The following is a 6,165-nucleotide window of genomic DNA, read 5'->3' on the forward strand; positions in this document are numbered from 1 at the left end:
GACTGTTTGGTGTGGACTTTGCGCTGTTCTTCGTTACTACTTTCTTCCCTGCAGGTCAGTGTCTTCTATCTTTTCTCTTTTCGCTTTCGACAACTGTGCATGCTTTTGATGTAGGGATTTGACTTTGTATCTTGCTTTTGCTTTTGTGATTCTTTTGTGAAAAGATTGTCTCTTTTTGTGTCTTGATCAACAACTTGTGATTTTTCCTTGTTGCTTGCTTTTTTTGCGAAGAATGTGCGCCTTCTGGTGATCTTGTTTAGGATTTTCGTTGCTGTTCTTGTATCATTGTCTTTGGCCTTTGTTTCTATCTTAACAATCTTTTGATGATGAACTGTCAGTAGGAGAAGTTGTGACTTTTGATGCTTTTTATTGGTGATGATGATTTTCTCACTACTTTGTGTAGGGTGATGATGCTAGAGAAGGATTTGTATTTTGAGAGATTTTGTATACTTGTCGATTTCTTTCTTTCCGGGTTCTTGCCTTATTACTGCCTCCAAAGGGTGCCCCTGGACTCTAGTGTGAATCCTGGGGTTTCCCTTTTACTGCTGCTTCTGGTTCTTGGTGATCATATACTATCATCCGAGTTGTTTCCTTATTCGCCCGGGATGTTTGGTAGTAACCCCTTTTCTCTTTTTCTTTCTGTAGGAATAGTTGACCCATGTCTCTTTGCAAGAACATTGTCGAAATGTCTATCAAGATCCCGGAGGGCATGTCTGACTGGCTGGATTCTATTATTTTGATGTGTGTTACAGTGGTTGACCCTGAGTACTGCGTGCGGCTTAGAAGGCACCATACAATTCGTAGCGATAGGGATCAAGAGAAAAATTATGAATTAGTGTCACCTGATCCTGAGGAGAGGGTTAGTTTTCCCTCTTTGGTTCAAGGGGAACGTCCCTTCTTCTATGCTTACGACTATTTCTTTAGTCAATTGAATATTACCATTCCTTTCACCCCCTTTGAGACCGAGTTGTTGTGGTCCTGTAATGTAGCTCATTCTCAACTTCACCCGAATTCTTTGGGCTTTATAAAAATCTTTCAATTGTTATGCCAAGAACTGGATATCCGACCTACCCAAATTCTTTTCCTCTATCTCATTGTGTTGACAAAGCCTGGGGCAGCTAAAAAGAAGGCTTCCTGGGTTTCTTTCCGAGCTACTCAGGGCAAAAAGGTTTTCTCTATGTATGACGAGTCCTTTAGGGACTTTAAAAACTATTATTTCAAGGTCCGAGCTGTTGAGGGAGCTCAGCCCTTCTTTTTGGATGAAAATGATGAGCCTACTTTCCCTTTGTGCTGGCAGAAGAATGTAATAGTAGCTAGGTATTCCTGGGAGAGTCTTGATGAGGTTGAGCAGGCCTTTATGAATGTGTTGGCAGAAATTTGGTGAGAGCCTCCCCATCTTGACACAAAGAAGTTTTTAGGAGACCCTTCTCTTCTTTGGACTGAATTGGGGAGTTGTCGATTTTATTTGTAGCTTTTCTTTGTTTGTTTGTTTGTTTGCCAATCTATCCCCTTCTTAATTATGATTTTGTTTTCCTATTTCAGAGATGGTGAAGTTCGTAGATTCCATGAAAGCCTATCGTCGAGCTAAGAAGGCGATAGCTGCCTCCAACATCTCGGCCAAGACGGCGGAGGGAGAGTCTTCTCAGGTTCCTCCTCAGAAATCCACATCGAGTGCTTCCGGGCCGAGGAAGGTTATCCCTACTCCTCAGGTCCAAATTATCCCTTCTGACCCAGTTCGTCCATCTACTGGTGCTGCCTCTTCTCCTACTGTTGGCCCTCCTCCTAAAAAATAAAAAACTGTTGAACCTTTTGACTTGGATTTCCTAGATTTTGATGCTGTGGGGTTTGTGGATAATCAGATTGCCCCCTTTGGTTGACTTTCAATGGATGATGTGTCCATCCTGCATTACTTGAATTTTATTACTAATAACAGTATCCGGATGGCCCATATGGGAGCGGCTTTGTTTCGTACTGTCCAAGGTTCTCCAGTTTATGCAACAAAAGCTTTCCTGGAGGATGCCAAGTTAGAATTTGATAGGGTCAAGGGTTTGAAGGATGAGTTGGATGCCAAGGTGATCAAGTTGGAGTTGGACTTGGAGAAGGAGAAATCGCGGGCCGTCAGGGCTGAGGTAGCTGCAAATTTGGCAGAAGAGATGGCAAAAAGGCATAAGGAGAGTTATACCCGCACTTATGCCGAGGTGTTGGAGCTGAAGGGGAGACTTGAAACTGCCCATATGGATTACGCTGTTCTCCAGAGTCATCTGGTAGATAACGTGAACGGTGCGTATGAAAATCAAAAGGCGCAGGTCTGAATTCTTGCTCTTGAACTCGACCTGACTCTCTTTAGCCTAGACAACGTAGTGGAGGAGGGCAAGATAGTGCCTGCTCCAGATGATGAAGATGACGAGCCTCCTCCTGCACCCCCAGCCCAAGCCTCTGCAGCCACGACTTCTTCAAATCCTTCTGCTGAGGTCGACCGTTCCCAACTTGATCCGGATTGTGAGATACTCAATCGTGAGGATGGGACCATGGACGCTGTCCCTATGAATATCATTCCTCCTCCTTCTGCTACTGATGCTGCTACTGGGGAAACTTTGCACCCCGTATGATTTATGTGTTTTTATCTCCTCAGCCCGACTTGTGGGCTTTTGAACTCTATTTCTGTAATTTTTGTGGTGATTTTTGACTGTTAGTTGCTTCTGCGCAACTTTAGTAGAAAAACAAAATGCTTTTGAACTCTTGAGGCCCTCTTTTAGCTAGGTCGCCTTCTGAGTCTTTTTAATGACTGCTGTGTTTCTTTTGATATGTTGATTGTTCTTTTGCAACCTTTGTAACTTTTATAGATTTTTATAGAGTGTTGGTACTCTGCTTATCTGACCTCTTTTTGATGAGATCTTTTATCTGTCTTCTGGTTGGGCGAGATGACCCTTGGGGCTAACTTGCTCGACAACTTTTTAGTGTTCTGGCAGAACCTTTTTAGTTAGTCTCTGGACAATTTTGATAGCCTTGTTGTTAAGTTGTGGCTTTTTGGATAGGGCTGCGTTTCTTTTAGCGCATGCTTTGGATGGTCGACTTTATTGGTTTGAGATACCGCTTTCCTTGGTCGACTTCTCTTGTTGAATCCTCTTAAGTTATTTTCAGTAATCCATTTTTACTTAGACCTCGCCAGGCCTCTTTCTATGGATTTACTTTTTATAAATTTTTGCTTTGGTGGGTTTGGTTCGACTTCTTCTTGTCGAATCCTCTTAAGTTATTTTTTAGTAATCCATTTTTACTTAGACCTCGCCAGGTCTCTTTCTATGAATTACTTTTTATAACTTTTGTCGCTTTGCTTGGTCCGACTTCTCCTTTGTCGGTCCTTCTTAAGTTATTTTTAGTAATCCATTTTTAGTAAGACCTCGTCAGGCCACTTTTTACGGATTACTTTTTATAACTTTTGTTGATTGCCTTGTCCAACTTTTGTGTCGGTACTTCTTAAGTTATTTTTAGTAATCCATTTTTAGTAAGATCTCGTCAGGCCACTTTTTATGGATTACTTTTTATAACTTTTTTTGGTTGATTTGATTGATCTGACTTCTTCTTGTCGAATCTTCTTAAGTTATTTTTAGTAATCCATTTTTAGTAAGACCTCGTCAGGCCACTTTTTATGGATTATGTGTTATAACTTCTTGCACTAATCTGTTTTTGTTGCTTTCACCTTGCCGACTTCTTTGTAATCGGGTGACAAGTTTGGTTCTCATCTTGCCGACTTTGTCGTATTCGGACGGTGAATTTTTGCATTCCGATTAATGCGTCTTGGTAGATAACCTTTTTATAGAATCTGAAAAGCTTTATTCAAGTAGAAAATATAAAATAGGCAAGAGTATATACATATAAGTGCTTACCCTTCTAAATCAGGCAATTTTGTAGATCTTGGCTTGGCGCCTCATTAAAAAACCTTTTCAGGAAAAAGAGTGCACCTAGACCTAAGATTTTTATAACTTTCTAACTATAGTACCTTCTCAGGTTACATGCATGCCAAGCCCTTGGTAGTTCTCGCCCTTCCAGGTCGCACACCTTGTAGTAACCTTTTCCTAGTACCTCTATAACTCGGTAAGGTCCTTTCCAGTTAGCTGCTAGCTTTCCTTCTCCTGATCGACCTGCTTCGATGTCATTTCGGATTAAGATGAGATCATTGTTGGTGAAGCTTCGCCGGACTACTCTCTGATTATACCTTGAGGCCATTCGACGCTTTAGCGCTTCCTCTTTAATCCGAACTCTTTCTCGGACTTTTGGAAGTAGGTCGAGCTCTTTCCTTTGAGTTTGGGAATTGGTATTTTCATTGTAGAGGATTCTTCTGGGGGATTCTTCCTCTATATCTACTGGGATCATTGCCTCCATTCCGTAAGCAAGTCAGAAGGGTGATTCTTCTGTGGTGGAGTGTGGAGTTGTTCGATATGCCCATAGGACTTGTGGGAGCTCTTCGGCCCAAGCTCCCTTTGCACTTTGTAGTCTTCGTTTTAACCCTGCTAGTATGACTTTGTTGGCAGCTTCTGCCTGTCCATTAGCTTGTGGGTGTTCTACGGATATGAATTGGTGCTTTATTTTTAAGTCGGCTACCAAGTTTCTGGAACCTATATCGGTAAATTGAGTGCCATTGTCTGTGGTGATGGAGTGAGGGACTCCAAATCTTGTAATAATATTCCTATATAGAAATTTCTGACTTCTTTGAGTAGTGGCCTTGGCTAGGGGCTCAGCCTCAATCCATTTTGTGAAATAGTCCACCCCTACAATGAGGAATCTTACTTGTCCCGATCCTTGGGGAAAGGGTCCGAGGAGGTCTAGTCCCCATTTTGCGAATGGCCAGGGTGATGTTACACTGATGAGCTCTTTTGGTGGGGCGATGTAGAAGTTAGCATGCTTTTGACATGGTGAACATGTCTTGATGAACTCTGTTGTTTCCTTTTGCAAGGTCGGCCAGAAGAATCCATCTCGGAGTACCTTTTTGGAAAGAGCTCGTGCCCCCAAGTGATTACCACACATGCCACTGTGTACTTCTTTCAGGACCTCTTTTGTATTGGATGTCGGTACACATTTTAGAAGGGGTATTGAGAACCCTCTCCTGTATAAGATGTCGCCCGCCATGGTGTAGTACTGTACTTCTCGTATTAAACGCTTTGCCTCTTTCTTGTCTGTGGAGAGTGTTTCCGTTTTGAGGTATTTCATTATGGGGGTCATCCACCCCTGATCCTGACCTGATATGGTTAGGACTTTTTCTTCCTCTAATATTGATGGGTTTTGCAATGTTTCCTGGACGAGGCTTCTATTATTGCCCCCTGGTTTGGTACTGGATAGTTTTGAGAGTGCATTAGCTCGAGCGTTCTGTTCCCGGGGTATATGTTGGATCTCATATTCCCTGAGTTGTTCGAGCTGTTCTCTGGTCTTGTCCAAATATTTCTTCATGGTGGGATCTTTAGCTTGGTACTTCCCTTTTATTTGTGAGGTAACTATTTGAGAATCACTAAAGATGGTGAGCTTTTGAACTCCTACCTTCTTAGCTAGCCTCAAACCAGCCAGTAATGCTTCGTATTCGGCTTGATTATTTGAAGCAGGGAATTCGAACTTTAGTGAGAGTTTGATTTGGGTTTCCTGATCACTTTCTATTATCACTCTTGCCCCACTCCTGGTTTTGTTTGAGGATCCATCCACATAAATATTCCACTTTATGGGAGTTCCCGAGGTATCAGTGTACTCGGCAATGACGTCGGCCAGATACTGTGATTTGATTGCTGTCCGAGCTTCATATTGCAAATCAAATTCGGACAACTCGATTGTCCACTGTAGTATTCTTCCAGCTAAGTCTGTCTTCTGTAGAATGCTTTTTATGGGCTGGTTGGTCCGAACCTTGATAGTGTGTGCTTGAAAGTATGAGCGAAGTCGTCGGGAGGCGAGTATGAGGGTGTAGACGAACTTCTCAATATTTTGATAGTTTAACTCGGCCTCTTGTAGGACTTTGCTAATGAGGTGGATGGGTTGTTGCCCGCTTTCGTCCTCTCTAACTAGTGCTGAAGCTATTGTCCGATTTCCTACTACCAGGTATAGTGCGAGTGCTTCTCCCTCCCGTGGCCGGGTAAGAATAGGCGGTTGCCCCAAGAAACTTTTGAAATCTTGGAAGGCTTTTTCCCA

This window comes from Arachis ipaensis, chromosome B08, assembly GCF_000816755.2.
Source record: "Arachis ipaensis cultivar K30076 chromosome B08, Araip1.1, whole genome shotgun sequence".
Taxonomy (NCBI): domain Eukaryota; kingdom Viridiplantae; phylum Streptophyta; class Magnoliopsida; order Fabales; family Fabaceae; genus Arachis; species Arachis ipaensis.